At 38.8% G+C, this 27084-nt stretch overlaps 1 protein-coding gene and 1 pseudogene across 6 annotated transcripts in view; one reads left to right on the top strand and one right to left on the bottom strand.

Annotated features, from left to right (window-relative positions):
• Arhgap26 (Rho GTPase activating protein 26) overlaps positions 1-27084 on the top strand; it is a 457842-nt gene that overhangs the window by 69914 nt on the left and 360844 nt on the right. The window lies entirely within an intron of this gene.
• LOC150063954 (ubiquitin-conjugating enzyme E2 variant 2-like) lies at positions 13331-13785 on the bottom strand (annotated as a pseudogene).

The raw sequence follows: 27084 nt of genomic DNA, 5'->3' as shown, positions 1-27084 counted from the left end.
TAAGAAAGTAAGGTGATTAATTGTATCTTTAGTGCAATTATGAATGACTATGGCATGATTAATACTTTTTGTAATGATAATGAGTTTTGGTAGAGAATAAGAAGAGAAGTAAGGAATTTTTATAACATCAGTTCAATTTCCACCGGTTTAGGGTGTTCTTAGAGTAGCATACCTTGTTTTCCGAAATTGTGACCCCTGAGTGAATACTTGACTTTAAGATTCATGATCTCATAAACTCAGATTCTTTCTTTACTACAGCTATGCAGGTGGGTTAAAAAAAAAAAGCAAACCAAAAACTCAGCCTTCAGAAAGTATTACTAATACCAGATTTCACTGGAGCTAATTTGACCAGACTGGTATGTTTGGGGTGTTTGTTTGTTTGTTTTCTTACCAGTTTCTTTGGAGACAGAGAAAGAAAGAAGGGGCAAGTGGTAGGCAGGGAGAGAGAGAGATAGAACAATAGAATGAATATGCAGAAACTGGAGGTCAGATCTATTTGCCATCATAAATGCTTTGGCCATCATGATTAGTCTCCCGGCCAAACTGTTCCATACACCGCCCCTTGCAGTTTGTATCATTTTCTTTGATACCCGATTCCACCTACATGCCTGCTCTCACATCTCCATAGCTACATCAAAATATGCATGAGAGATTTATTTTTTAGATAGGCAAATATGACCTTGTAGACATGTTCCTTTCATTCCTAAGGCTTACAGAGAATGCACTGAATACAAATCACATCAGTACTTACCATGCAGGGTGTTTGTGAGGGTTGAATATGATAATCCACGTCAAATTCCTATCATGATGCCTCATACATACAGGTGTATTCCTGTCATTGTTATTCACTCTTCTGCTTTCTATAATTTCCTATTTTCTTGTCCCTGTTGAAATAGCTGTCTTGAAGGTGCTGCTAGTTATATAAGAGCCAGATGCAAATAGTCTGGGCCGAGCCATTTAATGACCCTGTACCTTGTGTTGGTATTGAACACTAGAAACATTTCTTTTCTTGCCTTTATGGCTATGTATTCTCTTGGTTTCCACTTACCTTTCTGATCTTTTTATTTGGTCCTTTATGTTGGTCTCTTTGTTTCTATTTGTTGTCCAAAGAAGAAAACCTAGGAGTTTCTGTGTTCAGTTCACTTAAGTTTTTTCCTTTTGCTATCTTGTTTATTTCTGTGGAGGGTATTCAGCTATTTTCCTTTGGTCTGACTTCTGTCCTGGGATTCCTTGCATCCATTTCCAAATGCCTGCTTTGCACCTCTGCCTGAGTGTCTTCTGGCAGTCCAGACCTACCATGTCTCCCAATGCAAGCCACTTTCTTCTTCTTGAAAAGCATATCTTCCTCTTCTTTACATCCTTGGCTCTCTAAAAAGCATAGCTCTTTTCTAACCACCTTAATTTGCCTCTTTCAACAGCATCTTTGCTGCCTCACTCCAGTATCCATCCAGCTTGTAGCAGTTTCTCATGGAACCAACCGTGGTGATGCTTTGCACATCCACTCTTTTTTTTTTTTTTTTTCCGCAGTCCTGGGCTTGAGCTCAGGGCCTGAGCACTGTCCTTGGACTTTCTCAAGGCTAGAGCTCTACCACTTGAGCCTCAGCACCACTTCCGGCTTTTTCCTGTATATGTGGTACCAAGGAATGGAACCCGGGTCTTCGTGCATGCTAGGCAAGCACTTTAACCACTAGGCCAAACTGCCGGCCCCCACATCCACTCTTTTAGCACTGTAGCAACCTATATGGCCATTTGACTCCTCTCACAATTGCTTCCATCAGGAGTTCTCACCCATGTTTCTCCATTTCCATCCAAACATACTGCTTCCTCATTAGTCCTTGTAAATCACATCCATGCACATATCCTTCCTTGGATCCCCATGGTTCATTAAATTATGAAGACATACCCAGTCTTTAAACTTGACCTTTCTTTTCTTTAAATATATTTTTATTATCTTTAAGTAGTTGTATAGAGGAGTTGCTATTCAATCAAGCAATTTATAGATATCACAAATCTTGATCAATGTCATTCCTTTCAAGTATATATACTTATCAAATGATTTGTTGAATACCTTTATAAATGAATGATTCATTTATAACTGCAAAGATGCAAATTATTGCCTGGTTTTAATATGCTGATTGACTTTGCAGGATTATAACTACCTTCTGAACTCAAAGAACATTCTACTCTATTTTTCCCACAACTAAGCCAAAAGATGTGTGTCATGATGGAGAATCACATTGAAAGTGCTGTGAATTGTATTTTGTCCCCACAAAATTCAGTGCTTTAACCTCCAGTGGGCCTGGGTTTGGAGTAATATCTTTCCTGAAAGTAATTAATAGGCTTGTACTTTCTTATATATACTATAGATTGACAGAAGAAGTGAAGTTTTCCATTGTTATTATTAGAACACCAGAATAGTGTCAACTCAGTGGATCACTTGTGAGGGGCAGTATTGTAATTTGCCATTTACCAAAACAGTTTATGAATATGATGCATCTTGATCAGTGTCACCCCTTTCAACATTCTCAGTGTACTCTCTGTCACTTTTCTTAATTTTGTAGGATGTACCTTGAATTCTTACCTGCATCCTCCCCTTCTTCTTTTCATTTGTCTACCCTTGACCCCATCCACCCGAAGTACCCATTTCCAAGTGTTGATTTTGTTGAACTTTGGCTTTCGCTTTCTAAGGAATTACACTATTTGAATTCTCTCTTGAATCTACCTACCATAATTTAGTTAATACATTTGTATATACTTGCATACTACCTAATATATTTACTTGTAAGTTTATTTAGGAGATGAATTGTGCTTTTTCTTCATATGTTGAAGTTCTAATCCCCAATTTGAATATATTTGGAAATTAGGTCTACAAAGAGGTAACTAAGGTTAATGAGGTCATAGGGGTGAAGCGTTGATGTTATAAGGCTAATGTCCTAACAGAAAGACAGAAGAACTTCTTTTCCTCCATGTATGCCTAAAAAAGGACCCACATGAACCCCCACTAGGAAGGCAAGGAGAAACCCTGATCTCAGACTCCCAGCCTCTAAGTGTAAGAAATAAATAAAATTTATATTTTAAGTCATCTTTTTTTTAAGCTTCTTTTGCTCAAGGCTAGCATCCTATTTCTTTGAATCACAGTGCTACTTCAGACTTTTTCTGAGTAGTTTATTGTAGATAAGTAGTTTATTGGAGGTAAGTAGTTTATTAGAGATAAGATTTTTCCGGCCTGGGCTGGCTTCCAATCACAGTCCTCAGATTTCAGCCTTCTCAGGAACCAGGCTAACAGGCATGAACCACCAGTGCCTGGCTCATCCATTCTATTTTGTTATGGCAGTTCAAGCTGACTAACACAGTGCCAGACATGGAACATCCAAGGAGGCATTGTCCCTGTAGCCCAGCAGTTTAAGTCAGCCCTCTGGTCCTTATCCTGATACCCAACAACTTTCAGTTAAAATATAAGAACATGACACTCTGTTGAACCTTGTTTCCAAAAATAATAAAAGAGCTCACAGTATATAAAGAAAGACAAATAGAACAGGTCATTTTTATTCAGTAGTAGTTCTATCTGGTCAAATGTTTTAAGATATATCTAGGCTGAGTAGCTTGGAATGCTTAGAGTAACTGTTTCACATCTGGAAAACTGACATGTGCATAAGGAAATACAAAAGATGACAACTAGGTCTAAACATGAAACTCACTTATGATGCATATACACTTTATATACATAGCTTGAAGATGATTTTTATCCAGCATTTTAAATATTTTTTTAATGTGAAATGAATGTTTCATAGCACAGGATTTTCTTTTTCACCATCATATCAGTGCTAAAAAGTTTTGGGTTTTGCATTTGGGGATTAGGAATATTCATGAATATGTGGCTGAAATTGACAAGGAATGTAAGTAGGATGTATAGTGGTAAAAGGATATTAAAGGAAAACATACGTTTTCTTTCTTCATACCCTATAAAAATATTAAGTGAAAAAACACCTGGACCTTGAAGAAAATTTGAAAAGTATTGAAAAATTTGAAGCTTGTACATTTGAAGATATTCATATTCTGACTAGAAATAAAGAGCTTCTATTTCCTTGAACTTGCAGTCTTCCTGCCACAGGTGTGTTTTATCATACTTACAAAGAAAAAATGTTTAAAATATCATTTTGATGTCATTTTAAATGTCTGTGTTCAACGTTTTACTTTATGGATAAACACTTTAAATGAAAAACAGTGCTTCCTTTGTTGTTGGTTGTGATTGTGGAACTTGAACTCAGGGCCTGGTCACTATACCTGAGCTTTTTATCTCAAGGCTAGTGATCTACCACTTTGAGCCACAGTACCTCTTACAGTTTTCTTGTAGTTAATTGGAAATAATAGTCTCATGGAGGGGCTGGGAATTTGGCTTAGTAGTAGGGTGCTTGCCTAGCATGAATGATTCCTCAGTACCATATACATAGAAAAGCTGGAAGTGTTGCTGTGGATTAAGTGGTGGTAGAGCATTAGCTTTGAGGAAAGCCCAAGGACAGTGTTACCTGAGTTCATACCCCAGCATTGGCAAAAAAAAAAAAAAATCTCATGGACTGTCCTCCCCAGGCTGGCTTTGAACCAGATCCAGCTTTAAACAGATTCTTGAAGAGTCATTACTTGATCCAAGTACGTGAGCATCTTTAGGGTTTTTGGAGATATCTTGTGAACTCAAATCATTTATTGAGTTGTTCTTGTGTAGACAAGGTCGTTCTGGTCTCTGGCTTTGGGCAAGGGGCACACAGTGATTTGAGAATGAGATATGGTTACTGCCCTTACAGGATTTATGGTAGACTTATGTAATCTACTAAAGGATACACAGCATGGAAGCGCTGAGGAATTATTACTTTAAGTCACTTAAAAAGTTCTTTTTGCAACATGAAAATGTCAAATCAGCTCTTGAAAATATACCATGACCTTGACATCGAAAGATTTTCTAGGCTTTGGGGACCAATTTTTGACTCATACATGAGGTAGTTTTGCTTTTGGTAAAGAAGATACACAATTATTTTTAATAAGCCTGTTCAGTAGATAAGCATAATAATTTATGTTCTTTAGCCATATATCTCTGCTATTTTGGCCAAAAAAGAATTATTTAAAATTCTGTAAAAAGTAAGTTTAGCATATATCTAGAAAAATGTACAGCTTAGAAGTGTATAGCTTGATAAATGATCACAGTGTCCACACCTATGTAATCACATCACAGCCCATGAAATAATTTATCAGCATCCCAGAAAGCTCCTGAAATTCTCTTCCTTACTCAACCATTTTCCTCCTAAAATAACCTTATCCTCCAGTTTCAGCAACTTAGATTTTAAAATCTCATTGCGTTTAAAAGGATTTTTAACATTCATTTTGTAAATAAATTTTTAAAAATTAAGCCCCAGGAAAATCTGGCTGCATCTATTATCTATTGTATTATAACCAATCCGTCAAGCCTTGGAGATGGGAGGTGGATGTGTGTCTCATGGATTGGCTGGAAGCCTCTGCCCATGTGGTCCTGGGCTTCTCCATAGTGTGGTAATTTCAGGACAGCAGTCCAAAAGGCAATGGTAGAAACTTTTGGTTCTTGACCTTTGGGAATCCAAGATTCATTGGCATGAAGAAGCAAAGGAATATGCGTTAAAGATGCTTGGGCTGTCAGTTGATGATTGGATCAAGAAGATGTAGTACTTATACACAATGGAATTCTATGTTGCCATCAGAAAGAATGACATCTCCCCATTTGTAAAGAAATGGAGACTTGGAAAAAATCATATTAAGTGAAGTAAGCCAGACCTAAAGAAATATAGGCTCCATAACTTCCATCATTTGTAATAATCACTACACATCTAGGATTCACCTACCAAAGGATTACAATAGCTCAAAAGCCATGTACGTGTGGTCATGCAGGATGAGACTAAACGAAATGAACTCTAGGATATGAAAACAAGAGGTTTATATTTGTGATGTTCTTAATGAACTATATGAAGCTATTTTCTTTTTTCCCCTTATGGTTAATCTCATGTGGTTACTGTATCTGACTTTGTTACCCGATATATTGTATAAACATTTATGTTACCCAGTATATTGTATAAATGTTTATTTGTTTATTTGAAATAGGAAAGGGAAGGGGATAAACAAGATGATTGGGAGGAGCGGTGGGATGGGAGGGGGACAAAAACACGAGAAGGGGTATCCATGTGTGAGAAGTAATGTACCCATTTCCTGACGAATACAACTGTAATCCCTCTAATCCATTACCCCGACAATAAAATACAATAAACAACAAAACAAAACAAAAGATGCTTGGGCTAAGTAATACCACCCAGTGAATGCTATTACACTTGTGAAGATCATTATTGTCAGCAGAAAGCTACCACATTGAAATTCTGTTTTACATTGTTCATGTTCAACATTGTCAGTGGACAGAACTGAGCATTCTAGGAAAGTAGAGAATATCATTATCTTTATTTCCTAAAAGGGGATTGGCTCGGATATGGTACAGCTTTTAGGAATTGCTTTATATTTTCCTTTTCTTGGTATTTTTTCCCATTATTTGAAATAGCCTCTCATCGCATGAAGATATTTAAAGTTAATGGTTTATCATCATGAGAACTCGCTGGGATTGCACGATTGCTCTTCTAAGCTCAGAGATGGGGTTTATGATATGGAGACCTCATTTCTTCCATTCATGGACTTTTAGCATCATAAGGTATTCAGGAGGGGTCATTCATCTGGCTTGTGGGTCCTGGAAACTCTACCAAACTGAAATACTGAAGCTAGCATCAAAGCTTTCTGATACATAGAGAATTTCTGAGTCATCAGACTTGACTGACATGTTACCTAAGTAGAAGCCTGTAGAGTGATTAAGAGTCACATTATCTTTGGCTTATTTTTTACCCAGGCGAGTTTTCAGAACGAAGTCAACGGGTGTTTGTGATTTTATTGTGATTTCATAATGGTAATAGCAAGAAGTGAGTCTCCTCCATTTTGAGCAATTTTCTTTTACAGGGGGGAATCCTGAGCTTAAGTGCTTTACATACATTATCTCACAGGGCTTAGGGTGACTAAATTAGGTAACCCATGGTTTGTACATTATGGCATATAATAAAAGCTCAGGTTGGTTAGTTAGCAACACTAGGAGGTAGATAATAATAGCTTTCACTGAATTGATTACTTCCTGGGATTAAACTCTTCAAGTATGAATTCATACAATGCTCATAAAACCCTATAAGCTTGATTCAGGTATTTTACCCAGCTTTATAAATTAGGAAATTTAGGCACTATTTTTTATTTTTTTTTAAATCAGAGCTAGTAAGTCCTGCCATTGCAGAGCCAAGATTTAAATGCAGGCAGGCTGCCTCAGTCTAAGACCTCAATATCCTTTCTCATTTTTCAGGAATGGAGTCCTGTGTCTAGATGTCTAGGTTATTGGAGTACAAAAGGCAAGATATGTGACCTTGTTCCAAAGTCCTGTGCACCCCAGACAGGGGCTCTGAACCGGCTGTGCCAGATTGTTGCTTCACTAAGTTAATGATGCCTTTGGGGTTTTGACTTCTCAATCTATAGTTCTCCTCTAAAGAAAATTGCTGGCATCCTTTAAGCCTGACAGCTTTTTTCCTCTGTGATGAACCAATCCTATAAATCACTTATAGCTTACTCTTTGAAGAAATGTTCCTTTCTTCCAGTGATGGCATTCAGTTTGCTCTGGAAAGCAGGAGCTCAGTGCCCTGCTTGGGGTGTGTTAATTAGACCACCTGTTCTCCTTGCTCCATTTCAGAGGAGCCTGAGTCTGAAGCAATCAGTATGATTTCCCTGGACATCAGTGACTATTGTGACACATCTCAAAGACCTTCATTAACCCAAGAATAAGTAAGGTCTGTAATAGAACTGCAAGGTACCCACAACTTAGTCTTTGCCCATTGTAATGAGTTTGAAACTATATAGATATAACTAAGGCTTTATAGCTCACTTTATACTTACTTCCTTTGCCATTATGGAAAAACTCTAGGTCAGATACTATGGTGGGATGTGTATGTTACATATTTTTATTTATCTGCTAAATATATATGAGGTTAGTGCATTGTCCCTAATTAATGTTAAAGAGGTGGAAACTGAAAGAGGATTCTAAAATTTGCCTTCGGTCAGGTAGGTAAGAAATAGCCCAGGTGGTACTATAATCAGGGCTCAAAATTTTTTGATACCAATTTCTATGCCTTCTTATGTGATTTACCCCATGTGATGTGGCCTTTAAACATATCTCAGTGTCTCATGGGACATGTTTTGACATACAGACAGTTTTTGTTTAAAAGCCATCATCTATAATTTGCTGTATTGAATGCTCTTTTTCTTTTTATCCTCACTCCCTTTCCATTTGTCTTGAGTTCCTAGGATGAAGTAATAGGTTTGGGGGCCAGAAGGCCTGGGATTAGGTTCTCTTTAAGTTACTTGGCAAGAAAAATCAAAAGGGTAGACGTCATGAGAAACTCTGCTATTGTATGTCTAAGCTCAGTGGAGGATATGCTGTTGGAAAGTTCTGTTCTTCCCATGAGAAGAATTAACAAAGGAAAGAGGATCTTGGCAAAATTCTGTTTTTTGTTTTGTTTTGTTTTGCCATCTCCATCAACCCTAGTGCTGTGTGTTCTTTCTCTGTTTTCCTTTTCTAGCAGGTCTTATACCTACCTAGAAGTTTCTCACTGAATTTTTTTAGTATATTTTTTTCTAAATTTTTTATTCTTGGGATAATGTAGTTACATTCGCCAGGTAGTAGGTGCATTACTTTTTACATATTGATACCCTTTCTCATGCTTTTGTCCCTATTTCCCTTCCCTTACTGCCTCCCAATCATCTTATTTTCCCCCTTTCCCTTTCCTATTTCAAATAAACAAATAAATGTATATACCAGGTAACACACTCAGATACAGTAATAATATGAGATTAACCAAAGGGCAAAAAGAGAGAAGAGAAATAACATAGTTCATTAAGAACAACAATCATACAAGATAAAGCTCTTGTTTCCGTATCCTAGAGATCCTTTCATTTTTCTTGCTGATTTTAACTTTCTTGTTCTTGAACTTGACTTTGAGATGGTAAGAAGCCTACCTTTTAGCTTTGCAATGCCTGACTTCTTTTCTCCTATGCTGTGACTGTGCTTCCTTTTCATATTAGGTAGAGCTGAGGAATTTAAGGATGAGCTGGTCTTTTCTTTACCTTGCAAAAGATAAATTGGAGTGTCAAATTTATTAAGTATTATGTATTGTGTCAGAGCCCTGTTTCCTGTCTTTTTTTGAAAGGGTGGGGGCTATCCTGGTTTATGAGCTATTGTATATCAGAAGACTTGGGTAAATAATATATTTATCCCACAATTCAATCTCCTTTCTTTTGCCCAACTCAATAAATACAAAGCAGTTTGAATTTCAAGTATTTTCATATGGAATTAAAAAAAGAGTAAATCTTTATGAGAATTAATTTTACACCAACATTTAGAGGTTTAATTTTTCCTGAAGAGACCCTGACAGATGACAATCTGAGTTTGAAATGTTGAGGGCAAAATATTGCTCAATTCAGTAGCATTATTTGTATGATGCCCTAAAAAGGAAGTGAGTTTTCCTTTTTTTTTCTTCCATCTTTATTTTCTATTAAGTGGAAATTGCTTGCTGTCAAGCATTCATTGACTAACTTTTGACTAAGCAAAATCAAAGAAATTTTCTAGTGATATGGCCAAAGGGTAGTGGTGCTACAATAATAATAGGTAAATTCTATGTCAGGTAAGCTAGGGATCGAATACAGGCTATTTCCACTATTGGTTGCATCAGTCAGGCATGTTGTTGAACTTCTCTGAGTTAGTTTTGTTATCTTTGTAAAACAATACTTCATGACTATTGTAAGCAGTAGAAACAATTACATATATTAAGCAGAAGGACAGTGTCTTGTACTTTGTAGAGGCTCAGTAAATAAATGATTGTTCTCATTTTCTTTACTACAAATGTACAAAGCAAGCTGGCCTGAGGAAGCTATATCCAGAAGTCACATGGTAGAATCAAGTTTTTTTTTGTTTTTGTTTTTGTTCCCCCCCCCCCCAGGAAAGGGCTTCATGTATGCTAGTTAAACACTCTTCTGCTGAACCATATTTCCAACCTCCTAGAATGAACTTTGCAAAAAGAGACACCTTTAGATGATTTAATTTGAGACAAAGTCAAGAAAATAGAAATCCAGAGAAGTTAAGTGACTGTCAAAGTTACAGAATTAGTTAGGGGCAATGCTGACATTAGGACCCAGTACCTCTGAGAATTATAGCTCTTTTTATTGCACCATAACTGACTTGGACCAATTCTTTATATTCACATATCTTGGATAGAATTTTTTAGACTATCTGGGGAGATAGGGTAGTGTAGGTGTGGTTAGAAAACTACTGCTAGACTAATGAATCAATCCTCTGGAAGTACAACCAGAGTTTTTCATTGTGAGAAACACCTCAGATGATTCACATATGTCTTCTGAATTTACGTTCATAAGAAGTTGATTATAAGCCGTTTTGCCCTCCTTTCATTGCAAATAAGAAGAAAGAACATTAAAGAGGTAAGTTTGATGAAACTACATTATATGTATGTATCAGAATAACACAATAAGCTAATAAAAGAGAATGAAGAAAGAAAAGAATTGAGCTTCATAATTATCTCAGAGATATCATGGCATAAGCCTTGGAAACAAATCCTAATCTAATGATGTTAGTAGTACTAATGGTAAAAGCAGTTAAGGCCTATGGAATTGCCACTGAGTGGCAGGTATGGTTTGAATAACTCAAGCACTTTAAGAGTGCATATACAAAAAAAACACTTTGTAAGTATTAGCTGGAACAACTTTATTTGCTTGTCGGAGCAATGAAACCCAAACATACCGAAAAGTTAAATTAACTTACCCAAAGTCACCCAGTTAGCAAGTGGCAGAAGTGGTATTCAAATCTTTGTGTGTGTGATGCTAAAATCCATGTGGAATAGTAGATATTTGAATGTTAAATACTTTTTATCTAAATATTAAAGACTAGGAAAATGTACACTAAAAGAGTATACTTCTGGGTTTGATTGCTGCAGTCTTTTGAGGCAGATCTAAGAAATCTGACACAGGTAAATAATTCCTATTCTGGTGAGGAACCAAAAAGTTCTGGAGTGAGGGTGAAAAGATTGGTGAAAAGAATTTGCTCAAGAGAGCAGTTGTCTGACCTTATCTTCTGTACAAATGAAAGAGAGAGTGAAGGAGGAGGAAGAACTGGCCAGAGTCAGAATAAGCTGCTTTGAGTCCAAAGAGCTCCCAAACTGGGGGCCTCAGAAAGCTTTGTGTGCTGTGCAGTTTCTAGTTTTCTGTCTTATGGTATTTGTTGACCCAGAAGTTGTGGTACTTCATAAACTGGGCTCAGCAGCTGCACATGGGACTGAGTTACCACTCTCTTTCAGCCTTGTCTCAAACCTCTTAGAGTGAGCTCAGGCTGTGGGAGCTGAAGGCAAGGGACTCATCCGCTGGTGTTCTTCTGTGTTGTTACAGCTACTGTGGCTGGGTAACAAACTACCCCACAGGTAGTAGTTTTTAATGGTTTTATTAACTATTTTTGTTTTGTTGGGTGACCTCATTGTCTGGGCAGGATTTGTTAGGGATAGCTCATTTCTGCTCCCCTTGGACTCAACTAGGGCCTTTGGAGGGCTACAACTATCTGAAGCCTTGTTCACTCATGTCTGGCATATGGGCTGGAAAGACCGAGCAACTGGGGGTGTGAGCAATTGGGGATCTCTTTTACCTTTTTTGGTAATTCATCTCTCTGGCATGGTGTTTTATACCAAAAGGTGACTCCAACTCCAGAGTCAGGGTGGAGTGGGAAAGAGAAAGGGAGAGAGGAATCTATCTGCTTTGCTTGCCTGCGCATCTGCCTATCTATATATAGAGAGAAGGATGATACTGTGTTACTTCTTACGACTTAGCCATGCAGTGCAACTTCCATTTTGTTTTATTGGTTAAGGCAGTTTCAGTGGTCTACCAGGTTCAGGGGAAGAGAAAATAAGATGGCTGTGTTTGGTGGAGGAGGACCTATATCTCATGTGTGGTAAGGACATTCAGGGTGGGGTATATTGGAAAATATAACCTGCTCTGTGCATTGACTCTGCTCTTGCTAAATAGGCTCATTTAGTACCTCAGTAGTTAGTGTGGAAAACAGAGCTATCAAGAAAATTGATAAGACTCTTCAGCTAGCCATGAAGTTCTCTGGAAAGTGGATGGGATGGAAGTGGCAATTGTCAGGACTTTCTGTGAACCTACTTGGCTCACACAAAGTTGGCAGCAAAGACACGTGAAGAGTTTTCCTTCTTCTTTTGTACTCCATTAATAAGCTGAGATAAAAATAAGTTTAGAAGCATGGGCTTGTTCACAAAATTCTAGAGTTGAATTAACCACTCCTTCACTATCTATCTACTGGATCAGTTTTTTATGACCTCTCCCTCCAAAGAAGCTTTCATAAAGGTAGTGCAGGAAGTTAAATGTAAACATTGTACACAGTAGAGAGTAAATATATGGAGTTTATTTTCTCAAGACTGGAAGTGTGGAAGATAGAAGAAGAAATTTTTTTTGACAGTTCCACATTTTATTTACACTTTAAGACTACCTTTAATCTCAAAATCACATATCCATACACTTAGTTCCTTTTTGTGGATTTAAACATAAATGCATGGTTTATTAAACAAAGACTGTAAACAAATATTTGTCATGTCTGTTATATGTAACACACAGGAACAGCTTTTAACAGAAATTCATCGACCCCCTCCCAACATCTTTGTATTATAAATACAGGTATCAAAATAATCCTGAACATATTTTGATACTACACTAGTAGTCAGCACCCACACTGTTTCAAAAATTAACACAATTTGTGACAATATTCACTGTACCTGCTACTTTAACCAATTTCAACTGCAGCTTTTTCACTAAGTAAGATGGATAAAGCATGCCACTTCGGTTTTTCCTTCTGGAGGTTTTATGTGTCAGAAGCACAATCAATTTCCACTGCCATCTGACTCTTCTTGACATGCTTTCACCTTGAAAACCTGAGTTCTAATTCAAGTACTCCAGGTTCATGTTTAAATGACAGTGCCTTAACAAGAGAAATAAAAATTCTGCTTCACTTTTCCTCCTGTTACCTGAAAACATAATGGGTGTACATATATTAAATATATTCTTACAGGTGTCCATGTCATGTTTACCAGCTGGTATTCTCTTACTTAATGTGTAGGTATTTTGCATTGTGATATTTGATCAAGACACTAATATGAGTAGAAAGTTGTTGATTTAAGACAAATTTAAGATTCACTAAAATTAATTGTTGTATGTTTGTCCTTCAGGTGGTTGTGAAAGCTTCATATTTTCCTTGGACATCATTAGACGTCTTAGCTCTTGAAGTACAACTTTGATGCTATATGAATTTTTCCATTTTGCTAACACTGGTATGCTCAGTGCATCCACCATTCCACTGGAATTGTTTATTCCATTCATATTAATTTTTGTTAGAAATCTAACTGATGGAGGAGCCTCTGAATATTTAGGTCCACATTCTACTTTTAGGCTATATATTCTGTTTTTATAATTTGTCCTTGATGGCCCAATAATCATGCCTGTCTACCTTGTAAGTGTCATATCTTCATCATCTTCAAGGTCCCAGCTAACCGTACCTACTCCTTTTTGTCCTTCTTCAAGTTCTTCCAGTAATCGAAAATTACAAGGAACTTTAACTCCTGTGGAGACTGCCATCTTCTTCTGCAGCCCCAAAAGAAGAAATTTTATAAACTCATAAAAACTGAATTTGTAGTAGGTTATTTAGGGAAAAGAGTAATATGAGAACATATTTTTCACCATTTAAGACTACACCAACTTCTCCATGTAGTTTTCCCTCTATTGTCTTATCAAATCTATATAATAAATATTATATAATTTCTTTGTAACAGCCTCTGGGGATTAAGAATAAGGTAGTGGACCAGGAGTTTGGCCTAGTGGTAGAGTGCTTACCTAGCATGCATGGAGAACTGGGTTTGATTCCTTGGTACTACATACACTTAAAAAGCCAGAAGTGGTACTATGGCTCAAGTGGTAGAGTGCTAGCCTTGAGAAAACCCAAGCACAGTGCTCAGGCCTTGAGTTCAAGCCCTATGACTGGCAAAAAAAAAGAAAAGAATACGGTAGTAATTTTGTCAATAGGCAAAAAAAGACAGCAATGTGACAAAATAACTTAATCCATAAAAATGGCCAGGAAAAAATCTGGGGGTACATGGAGGGGCTGTCTTTAGAAATCACCATATATACCAGGAATCATGGTGCTGAACAAGATACTTGGGTTGGAAGGTATATTTAAGTCACATGTAGAGCATCATTGTATTGAGTCTGTGTAGCCTTGTTACAATTTAACAATAACCTTTATTGTGACTGAAGGTACAGGTTGAATATTTAGTGAAGCTGAGGTAAGAAATTCAGGAAAACTGGAATATCTGAGACCTGGGTCTCATAGAAAGTGATGATATTATGGCTGTGCTTAAGGCTTAGCCCCATGAGTACTAGGGAGCAAGAAATATCAAAAGCTTGATGTCATCTTGGCTCCTATTTTTGTTAAACAGTAGTTGCTAAGCAACAGATCCCTCTGGCTGGAGCAAAGGAGGTGCTGAATTGAGGAGCATGGCAAGTAGAACGGTGTTTGAGTCATGTTGATGATGACTTCTAGGAACAAAAATCCATAGAGTTTCATTTCCAGAAAAAGGTTCTGCTGTAAAATTTCCCATGTTCTTTGTGTTTGTCTGTTTCTTTCTCTCACCTGACCACTATTGATGGATTTTGGGGGTTTATAGACTTTTTCTTGTTTGGTAAGAGCCGTGCATACCTATATCTTCAGGTCTAGTGGTAATTACTGAACAAGGTAGCATGCTGTGTAAGAGTGCATTTTTTTCCAAATACAACTCTTCAAAGGGAATAAGGGCTAAATTTTACATGGGAACATTTGGATTGGTCCCAAAGCCATGACTTGAATTGGAAAATCTAGTGCAGAATAATTGCAGGATGTTGTGTATTTGCTTTTTTCCAAGCGATACTTCCCTGCATTCTTCTGTAGTTATCTTTCCTTCATCTATAGATACAGATCCACTAACATTTCCAGAATTATGTTCTGGAAAGACATCTTCTTGACATTGTTCTTGCAAACAGGGCTTCTGGAGAGTTCAGGGTATGTCAGTCTGTGGGACAGAAAGTTTGTAGAAGTTTTATACACCATTTATTATTAATATTCTGTTTTCACATACTTTTGTCATTTATGCTTCTAAGTGTAGCTGGCCCTTAAGTATTGCAGTATATTTTGGGTTCAGCACTTAACACATCTTTTGGGTTAAGGTAGACTATAATAAAATCAATTCTTATAATTCTAGAAGAGTTGGGAGAAAAACATGCCTAGAAGTTCCATGGATAGAGCTCAATAATTTGATTTAAAAATGTATAGTAGAATATGAAATTTAGAAATCTATCTTTGTTGCCTCAGCACTATGATCGTAGATGAGCTATAACCCCTTTCCACGGCCAACATCCATAAAACCAGCATAAGAGCTTGGCATTGGTAGCTCATGCCTATAATCCTAGCTACTCAGGAGGCTGAGATCTGAGGATCTTGGTTCAAAGCCACCCAGGGCAAGAAAGTCTGTTATCTCAATTAACCACCAGAAAACTAGAAGTGATGCTTTGGCTCAAAGTAGTAGAGCACTAGCCTTGAGCAAAAGAGCAGCTCCCAGGCTGAGTTTAAGTCCCATGACCAATCCCTTCTGCTTCCACCAAAAAAAAAGTGCATAGGAATTTCTTCAGATTTTTACTTTGAGCACTATAGGGGATTTGTGTGTCTATCTTAATAAGCTACAGTACGATTTTAACAGATGGAAACCATTGTTAGTAATTATATTTTTATGTTTATACTATATAGATTCCGAGAAATATGTATTTCTGTGAAGAGTGAAACAAATTAATGAAAATTTTCTTTCTTGAAGAATCACATTAATTAGATAGATTATCTTTGACCTTGATTGAGTTAAAGGTCCTAAAAAATCTTTGTTCCCTAAACTCTGGCTGATCACACCCAAACTTTTTCATCTGTTGACCTATCTAGCTTAAGGTAGACCTACTTTACTATATTTTACATTAATTTTCTGGACTTCTTTCTGTATCTAGATTAACTAGCCATGGTTATTCCCTAACCCAAGTAATCACCTTCGAGGTTCCAAGACTTGTTGGCATCTAGTTGGCTCTGGGATCCAGGCATCCACTCAAGTCTTGCTGGCTGTTACTGCTGTTGGCTTTCCAAGCATGCAGCTGAGGGGTAGGGAATGTGTTCACTCTGGGAGCCAAACTACTGCCTCCCTTTCAATGGCACTGGAGTAGAGCTTAGGAGTAGAAGGTACTGGGCCCAGTGAAGCAATTACTGTGGAGTTCACAAATAGAAAAGCGATAGGACATGTTGTTTTCACACAATTGTAATTACAGTGATGTTCACCATTCATTGAGTGCTTACTCCATGCCAGATATGCCTCAGCCAACTCAAATGCTGCACATTTTACCTTTCTCAATTTCAGTGCAGTGGTGACCTATGATTACTATGTTTGATTGAAAAATTGTATGAATACTTATGATATTCTTATGCCTGCTATGGCTGATGAATTTTTTTCCTGATGGCTAACACTCGAGGAAGAGTAAGAATAAGATAAACTTTGTATTCTGGTATTTTGGGAGCATGTGCCTCTGAGCCTCAGTTTCTTCTGAATTCCTTCTTCCCTCCCTCTCTCCCTTCGTCTCTCCCCCTCTTTTCTTTTCTTTCTCTTTCTTTCTTTCTTTCTTTCTTTCTTTCTTTCTTTCTTTCTTTCTTTTTCTCTTTCTTTCTTCTCTTTCTTTCTTTTTCTCTTTCTTTCCTTCTTTCTCTCTTTCCTTCATTCTCTCTTTCCTTCTTCTCTCTCTCTTTCTTTCTTTCTTTCTTTCTTTCTTTCTTTCTTTCTTTCTTTCTTTCTTTCTTTCTTTCTTTCTTTCTTTCTTTCTTTCTTTCTCAGACATGCTTATTTTCTCTAAATTACTCAGTAGTTTTAAAAGCATCCCAAACCAATTTTCCTAGTAAGGGAAATGCCAAAGACTTTCTTGAAAATCTGATGAAAGTTCTGGACTTTCTCCCAAGAAAATGTCAGTGAGTTGATTGTAGCCCCCTATCTCCAGGGCCTGCTCCTTATCTTTTGTCTTAATACATGCTGACCCTTAGCTGTGGCCAGGCCTTGTGGAGGGGCCATGAACTATGCATGAGGCCCAGAGGGGCAGCTTCCTTTTCCTCTTCTGCTCTACTAACTAATGAGCAGCTTCCTGGTTGTTGGCCAAAGTGCTGCTGCCCTGAACAGTCACTGGTAAGGTCTTGTAGGAGCTGCAGCTCTCAAGGGAAGATGACTGGAGACTGCAGGCTGGGCTGTTTCAGGGAGCAGAAGACTCTAGGATTGTAGGAATAACCAAGGTGCTTCACATTCATTCTTTCTCAGCTGTAGAAAAGTATGACCAGATGGGTGCTTTTTACCCCACATAATACATGAGGACACTGAGACCCAGAGCAATTGGATAAGAATGCAGGTGCCAGAGATGAGACTCAGGGCAGGCCTCACTCATATTATGGGGTTTTTGTGTACCAAGCTGCTTCTGAAGATGGAGTCCTAACTCGGGAGTAAAGGGTAACTTCACGCCCTTCGATGTTGATAAAGGAAATGCATTTCCTCCTGGTAGCCAGACATCCGTAGTTACTGTCTTTGTTATGTGCTCTAGAAGGTCTTCTCCTTGCCAAACAGGCTTATATATTTTTAGAAAAGGAAGAACCTTCTGTGTGTGCACTGTTTATGGACAGAGACATATTGACTTCTAAATACTAGAATTAGCTCATCACTGTAAGCCAGGTTGATACTTCAAAGCTGGTGGGCCCAGTCTTCTGGCTGGCTGATACTACAATGGCTTCAGGGGGCAGCACTGATTCTTAGGTATTTATTTGATCCACTAAGCCTCCAGTTCCCCATAGGCATCACTTTTACTTTGCCCCAAGTCTGAACTTGCTGGTAGCATATTCCTGAGTTGTCAGCAGCCAGGCAGATATAGCCTTTTCTTTTCCCTGCTTGCATTTTCCCTTTTATGTTGTATCCCCACCTTACATGCCTTTCCTCTTCCTTTAAGACCAGTGGCATTTTGACTTCTTGTATTTTGTGCATCACACAGAAACTGGCCACCTGAGGTTCACTGGTTGGTTGGTATTACTAGTATGTAAGGGTAGGTATGTCTGCAGTGTTTGTCCTTTGTGTACCTGCATAGTCCTTCTGCCACACTGATTGCCTTTGTATAGCTGACTTGTATCAAGTGCTTGCTGTGTGTCAGACGCAAGCTGCACATACTACCTCCAGAGTCCTTTCAACCAGCATGGTGAGCATGACTGGTATTTTCTGGTAGACCCAAGTCATATGGATAGAGCACCACTTGTGCTTGGCAGGGAGCTAAGGCGATGTGTGCAGTGAGAATGAATCACGTGGCATAGTGAGGGTGGGGCACGCACACCAGCTTTGATGACTGTCTGTTCCCAGGAAGATGTCCTTTGGTGAAGCATGGTGAGCCTGAATTTCAGGTCCTCCTAAGGATTAGTCCCTTTGACCTCCCTCTGTTCTATGGCAAAGAGGATTTGGATGGGATTTCCCTTCAGTGTGGATTTTGTCTTAGTGAGGACTGAGGAACTGGGTGTGCTGCTTGTGCATTGTGCTGTCATTCTGCTTGCTTCTGGGCTGTGACTACCCCAATCTTCTCTCTTCCAAGTCCTGGAATGAAAACAGCATTTCAGAGACATTTAGGAAAAAGAGACTTTCATTTTATGCTGTCCTGTTAGTTTCTATACATAGGATGTTGAATACTCACTTGAAGATACTTTCTTCTTTTATTTTGGAACTTTAACAGATGTTCTTCATTCTTTGTTTTTATTGTCTTCATTTGTTCTGTTAACTTCCAGTAGTATGCTTAAAGTACACATGTATATGACTATTTTTCCCTTTAAGTAGGTTACTGTGACGGCAGACCCACAACAAATAATGGTGCTAAGAACTTTTTGTCTGTTATCTTGCAGCGACCCCGTGGTAGGTAGGAAAGTGAAGAAAAAGATGCGGGCAGACGAGGACAGTGATTAAGGGAGGGCCCTGGTGTAGGGCTGCCTACAAGTGAGAATTCCAGCTTGCTGTATGGATATTGGATAAATTGTTTAGGCTCTTCCATCCTCTTTGCTCATCTATGAAAATAGTTTATAGGATTTTAAGGGTCAGTGAAATAAAGTTTATCTATTTCACAATATTTCCAAAGCACATAGTAAGATCTTAATAAAATGAAGCTATTTTTCTTTTATTATCATTAGGTATTTTTATCTTCTTACTTTAAAAATTTTCAAACTGAGCCTCGAATGGACTGTCCCAGGCTACTCATATAGCCAATGCAGTCAAAGAAGATGTGGTTGCCAATTGCCATTAGATGGCATAAGTAGAGTGCCATGTAGAGGTTAAAGGCAAGCCAGGCACCCACGGATCACTTCTGCAACCCTAACTACTCAGGAGACAGATCTGGAGGGTATGTATGGTTCAAAGCCAGCCTACTCATGAAAGTCCATGAGGCTCTTATCTCCCATTAACCACCACTAAACCAGAAGTGGCACTGTGACTCCAGTGATAGAGCACGAACCTTGAGCAGGGACAATGCCAGGCTCAAGCCCCATGACTGACAAAAAACAAACAAACAAACAAAACCAAGTTAAAGGAGAGGACAGCATCTGTTTTTTGTAGGGGAGGAAGATGCTATGGGAAGCTTGGTATAGGATAGAAAAGGTTCCTAGAAGGGATGGCATTTGAAGGAGTAGCTCATTCAGATAACTGAAGATAGAGCAGCACTCAAGGATGACAACTGGGTTGTATCTGAGCTCAAGAACCCTGGAATACAGGGCAAAGTGAAGGTGGGGAATGGGTGGTTCTAACCTAAGTTTTTCAAGTGGGACTTTACACAAAATTGTTGAATCCAGTTATAAAAGCTGGAAGTGGTAAAGCTAGAGTTGGAAATCATTTGGAGGAACAAAATTTTGGACTTAAGTTGGAGAAGTTAATTTTTACTCAGGGTTTCCTCAGTCCTAGGATTGTTTTTATATGATAGTTTTGGCCATCTAGTACTAAATTGCAAACAGCTTAGAAACTATTTGGTCTTACCTGGACCATGAGTCAGATATCCCATAAGCTATTTGGTCAGCACTGCTGTTGGTAAACAGGGAATTAAAGGCCTAGACAGCCATCCTTCTCCTGAGGGCTATTTAAATTTGAGACCACAGAACTCTGAATGAAGTAAATACTTCTTTGAAGTTCCATTTCCCTTCTTGACTAGTTTATTCATATTCTTTCTGGTCAGATTATTACAATAGGTGATTCTCAAGCCTCAGCCTATTAGACACAGGCAGATGCCCCTTTCTTCAGATATGTTGGACGTCTGGGGTGCAAGTCTGTTTGCAGATAATATAAATGATGTTAAGGTGAGAATGATGTGAAATGACCCTGCTTATAATGAGTCCATATAGTAAGGCACAGAGTAGGTGTGAGTTTTGAACACCTGTGCTCTAATATATGATTTTTTTGTGTGTGGTCTTACCTACATTTTTTATAGCAAGGAACAAGATTAGAGGCTCTAGAAACAGGAGCCTGCTTCCTCACTGTATGTAGCCCAGCATGGCTTATAGGAATGAACCAGTGAGCTTTTGAGCTATAGGCAAGACAACAACTTCTTCCCTCCCACTGTGTTTCTTGGCCTAAGTAAAGACTGTGAGAGGACAAATGTGGGTGTGATAGAGATGCCAGGAACAATTAGTTATCTTTGTACTAAATTAGTTTTAACCTGGAGATAATGATCTAAAATATACTCCAAGGCTCTGTCGTGCTGATTGTTGGGTCCATGGCAATTCCATCCCAAATTTGATTTTATTTTTACTAATACTATTTTTATTAGCATCCTCTGAGACCCAAATGGCACTTTTGAAACGTATAAAGAAAGTCTGATATTGTAACTTACTGGTAGAGCATGCACTTAGCATATTCTGGCCATGAGATTGACTTAGGTATTGACTCTCTGGCTTCATTCTTGGGTGAGACAGGTTCTCAGAAACCAGCTAACCAGTCAGTCACTAATCACTACTTCAGAGCTGGTGGAGTAACTGTTGAGATACTTCCCCCACCCCCCAACCCTGCCCAAAGCATGCCCATTTATATACAGCTTAGTGGTTTTCAAATACTACCTGCCATGAGGACTTTGGACGTTGGACATCAGGTGCTATATGGTTGGCGAGGAAAGAAAGCTCTTGTCTGTCATTGCTGGTGGGTAGCTTGAGCTTCTAGACAGATTCTATGGCTGACTATGCATTCGGTGCGATGCCTTTTGCTTCTCTGGACACTTGGTCCATGAATTTCATGCCTCTGAGCATCCACTTCCCTTCTTTTTAAAAATGCACTTTTGATAATCAGAGGGAATTGCAGTTATATGTCAGATGAAGAGTACATTTCTTTTTGAGCAATGTCACCTCTTCCTTCACTCTCTCCCAGTTTTTCTCTTCTGTCCTTCCTTTTTCAATGGCAAATTTTCCTTCATTTGTAAATATGCTGAAGAAGTGATGGTTGTTATTATTATTATTAGCCAGTCCTGGGGCTTGAATTCAGGGTCAATACACTGTCCCTGAGCTTCTTTCACTCAAGGCTAGCACTGTACCATTTGAGCCACAGCAGCACTTCTGGATTTTTTCTGTTTATGTGGTAGTGAGGAATTGAACCAGGGCTTCAGCTGGGCAAGCACTCTACCACTAAGCCACATTCCCAGACTGGGACTTGAACTCAGTAGTTGGTACTTTTTCACTCATTGGCTAGCATTCTAGCCATTAAGTCATGCCTCCAATCCCATAGTGTTGGCTATTTCTTTTTGTATTCCAAGACTCTTCAATACTCAGTGCATCTACTATTTCACTACTGAAAATCTTTTCTTATTTTTTTTTTGGGGGGGGGCTAGTCCAGGGGCTTGAACTCAGGGCCTGAGCACTGTCCTTGGGCTTTCCTCAAGGCTAGGGCTCTACCACTGAAGCCATAGCACCACTTCTAGCTTTTCTATGTATGTGGTACTGAGGAATTGAACCTGGGTCTTTGTGCATGCTAGGCAAGCACTCTATCACTAGTGCAAACTCCCGGTCTACCACTGAAAAATCTTGATGGCTGCTCTTCAAGTTCTCTTTGCTGTCTCAGACAGTGAATGGATTTTTCATAACATTTATTGCTTTTTCTTAAAACTTTCTTCCTCATTGATTACTCTCCAGGCTTCCTTTGTCCCTTTCTGAACACCCCATCCTTGCTTGCTTTCATTTTCCTGAGTGTTCCCAAGGCTCCTTCTCTTGCTCTCTCTTCCCAAACCTGAAATCTGTATTGCTCTGTCACTATCTCTTCAGTCTCTGACATCTACAGACAGTGGACATGGATGTTTCCCCCCCAGAACCCTCTAGTTTTCTCATTTCCTGCCATCCATAGATATCTCTCATCTGTATGTTTTGTTGGGGCCTTGCTCCTGTCATGTTTCTCCTCTGTTAATGATGCTCTCATCTGAGAGTTTGGCCTAGTGGTAGAGTGCTTGCCTAGCATGCACGAAGACCTGGGTTTGATTCCTCTGTACCACATACACAAAAAAAGCTGGAAGTGGTGCTGTGGCTCAAGTGGTAGAGCTCTAGACTTGAAAAAGCCCAAGGACAGTGCTCAGGCCCTGAGTTCAGGGCCCAAGACTGGCAAAAGAAAAAAAAAAAGAAAAAAAGATGCTCTCACTGCCTCAGTCATCCATAATCTAACTGTAAAACTACATTTGAGGGGCCGGGAGTTTGGCCTAGAGGTTAAAATGCTTGCCTAGCATGCATGAAGACCCAGGTTCGATTCCTCGGTACCACATATAGAAAAAAGCCGGAAGTGGTGCTGAGGCTCAAGTGGTAGAGCTCTAGCCTTGAGAAAGTCCAAGGACAGTGCTCAGGCCCTGAGCTCAAGCCCAGGACTGGCAAAAAAAAAAAAAAAAACAAAACCCAAAACAAAACTACATTTGATAAGATGTTTTCTCTATTTAGTTCATCTCCAAATTCCACAAGTATTCTAAATATTCCTTCTTGTCACACTATGCTGATTCAGACTCTCAATACTTCTATCCTGGGTCCGAAGCAGAGTCTCTTGACTTGAGTCTTTATATCCTTTCATGCATAGAAAATATGGTTCAGCTTTTCCATGTTTGAGTTTCATAGACTACAATGTTCTCAGGTCCTGGCAGAAAGCAGCAGCCAGTGCAGCAGCTTGCCTCTTCACTTCTACCCTGGGAATCTCCTTTTATTTTGGGTCTCTGTAAAAGCAGCCCAAGCTACATGTCTGTTCTGTTGTTTACAGGGTCTTCTCTTTTTTGTATGGTTTATCCTCTCCCTTTATTCTTGATCAAACCCTACATGCCAGTTCACCACTCCTTTCTTTGGCAAACATTGTCATCCCAATTAGGGGTGTTTCCTGCTCTTCTCAGTTCTCATTAGTCTCTCTTCCTCTTTACTATCTCCCATCTTCTCCCTTTCTCCTCTACTTTTTTTCTTTCATCCAACCAACCTTTTAAAAATAGTTTTAAAGCATGTTATGGATTTAAGAAATTTTAGGTGCCAGAATGATATTTTGAAGTTAGATATATAACTGTGGAATGGTTTTCTAGTATCTCTGACCCTTCATCTTTTCATAAACAAGGGGAATTTGGGAAGGTTAAATAAGATGCTATAAGTTGATGTCAGGTAGTCTGGCATAACATAGGCCATTGGTTTGATCTCTTTTCTACCTGTCTGTCTTTTGAAGTTGTTAACTTCTTGGGGCTGAATGTATTTGTTCATATTATGTAAAGTTCTGTGCCTCACAAATAGCAAATAAGGAATAGCTAGTATTTCAAAAGTTTTTTTTATTAGATTTGAAATAACTTTATAGAGCAAACATTATAGCTGATTTTACTACTGTGCGAATGTCTAACATTATAGTAGGGGATAAACTCAATGCACAGCGTAGACTAGGCCACTTTTGTATTATCTCTAAGACATAAACAATTTAAACTCTAGATTCATCAGGGCATATTTGATGCTGAAATTCTTTCTTTTTATTTCTTTTTGCCAGTCCTGGGCTTGAGCTCAGGGCCTGAGCACTGTTCTTGGACTTTTTCAAGGCCAGAGCTCTACCACTTGAGCCACAGCACCACTTCCGGCTTTTTTCTATGTATGTGATACTGAGGAATCGAACCCAGGTCTTCGTGCATGCTAGGCAAGCACTCTACCACTAGGCCAAACTCCCGTACCCAATAATGAAATTATTTATTTAAACGCTGGGTGGATATTGCATTTTTCTTCACCTAGAAAATACATGTTTGATATTAACTAAGGTAACATTAGGTATTAGATTGTGATCAGTAATCACTCAGCTTCATACAGGTTTGAGAATGCATTTTTTATTAAAGAATTTATTAACATTGATTTTTTACATCATATTTCAAATGACATGTTTAACAAACAAGTGTTCAAGAAGGGAATCTTTATATACAAGAATGCATTTTTAATAGCTTAGTTCTGTTGCTTTATTACCAGCAAAATTTGATATCTTGCCTCTCACTGGCTCTTAGGAAAGAACTTAGTTTCATCTCCATAAACAAACTCAGTTACCTTTGCATCACTCAATGGCACTGGTGCTTCTTGTCAGCTGTGGAGAATTGGTTCTAAGTGTGGAGCCTGTGTGGTGCCCTTCCACCATATTACTTACTTTGGCTCTTATATACTGCCTCCTAAGTTACTATGCTCCCACAGCCCTGTGGCCTGGCTGTCCTGTTCCTTCTGTTCCTTCTACACAGGATACTCTTCCATCTCCTTTTGGTCAGATTGACTTTATGTCTGCTAAGTAATTCCATCGTTTGCGAGAATGAGTTTCAGAGAGCATACCTGAGTTCACAACAGGTTGTTCATAGAGTCTGTTTCCAGAATGAATTCTACATAGGTATACCTCTTCCCTCACCTTGGAAAGATGACTGACTTGGACTACAAGATAGAATTGAAAACATGCTCTAGAAATAGTGTAGACTTGCTCATGCCTCATTCCTACCAGAGCTTGATAATGATAAGTGTTTGTGCTAGAGGATTCTGCAGGGTTTCTGTGAAGAGGTAGAGGTAATGCTTTGCAGAAAAATGTTAAGTCAAGAAAGGGTCTTGTGTAAGAAGCAGGCATTAAGATATAGCTTCCAGGTAATGGTTTACCAGCTAGGAGTTCAGAGCAGCTAGACATAACTTAGAAGCAACAGGTCTCAGGTGACAGTCCTCCAACCTTTGAGGTGTTGTAGGATGGTCATACATCTGTGGGGTTTTGTTAAGGGTACCATGTTGTCCTCCTGTGATAGATAATTCATCCTCCCCCAAGTTATTGCCGGATTCTTCTTTACCAAGTACAGCTGCTGGGCAATTTCTTTATTCAAAAACATTCTTGGTAAAGGAAGTCAGTGTGGCAAGATCTAGATTCTTAGGCTTTCATGGCTCTCGGGAAATTCAGTTTGATTTCTTTAAGGGAGCTATCTTGGAGGAGATTTACTTTATTTTTTTTTTCTTAAATGACTAATTAAAGCAGTCCTGCTATTAATCTGAGTGCCTCTGGCTTTCAACCACAGGGATTTTTATCCATGTCTCCCATGCATCCTCACATATCAGTACATTTTGGCTGCTCACTGCCTGTGGAGTGCCAGCACTTGGACTGGTGTTACATGACTTGGATGAGGCTTCCTGATGGAGGACAGTGGGAAGTTTCTTTGATCCTAGGAGGTCTGTGTTCCGGTGGGCCTTTGTCTTTATTATAATTGTGATCGACCAGGAAGTTTACATCTTAGTTCTGTTTAAATGATCAATGGAACAGAAAAGTTTACCAGATGGAGCTCCATGTGCCATTCTGCCTGCAGCAAGGATCTCAAGGCTTGTGGCTGTTTTCTCTCCTTTTCCCTGTGCAGTGTGGTGACACGGAGTTCTTCCTTTGGCACAGATGCAGTCAGAGTTGGTTTGTGCTGCTTTGCTCTGCTGCTTTGACTGGACCTTTGCTCTCTCTATGACTTCTTAAAGTTGCTTTGTCTAGCCACAGAGTTGGGAAAATACTGATAGGGGAGGGTTGGAGAGTGGTCAGCTCAGCAAAGAATAGTGTCACCGAGTCTCATAGTTCTGTCCGGAAAAATCACTGAGGTTATAAAGCAGCTTTTTGGGGGTAATAAATGTACAAATTACCGTGATAGTCAGGTAGTTGAGATTTTAAAAATGTAGTATCTAGAACCAGGTCTCTGGATTTATCTCCTGGTAATATAACTAGCAAGTATCTCATGTGTAAAGTAACTTTAAACAATGCTGCATACCATTAAGGGATTTGGAGATAATTGAATGAATACTATCTCTGAAGTACTCAAGGACTGGTCATATGGTAAGCTTTCATTAAACTCTTGTCTATCACAGTGTTAAAAAGCCTTCAGAATAGCTCCAATGTCCTCTTCATGCAGGCATCGTTTTTCTACGTGGGCTCATATTTTCAGAAGGATGCAAGTCCAAAAGAGCTGGGTTATGCATATTTTGTTTGTAATAGAACAGGGAGCACAAATGGGAAGTATGTGGCCTATAGCATATGGTTAATAAATTCTTACTGGATAAGTGAATGAAGTAGTGAGCAGATTAAAAAATGGCAACATAGCAAGATGGTGTGTTTAGTGTGGCCTGAACTTAGGAACCATTATCATCCCGGAGATGCTAAGAGTAGATAGCAACATAATGGGAAAATTAATTTTTTATTCATTTTTAAATTTTTAACAATTATTCCTTTTAATTGCCAGTGATACATAAGGGGTTACAGTTACGTTCATCAGGTAGTGAGTACATACTTCTTGAATGTTGATACTCCTTCCCATGTTTTTCTCCCG

This window comes from Megascapheus bottae, chromosome 4, assembly GCF_031878675.1.
Source record: "Megascapheus bottae isolate mThoBot1 chromosome 4, mThoBot2.hap1, whole genome shotgun sequence".
Lineage (NCBI taxonomy): Eukaryota > Metazoa > Chordata > Mammalia > Rodentia > Geomyidae > Megascapheus > Megascapheus bottae.
Note: the sequence above shows the minus strand (reverse complement) of the source record. Positions and strands in the feature narration are given on the sequence as shown.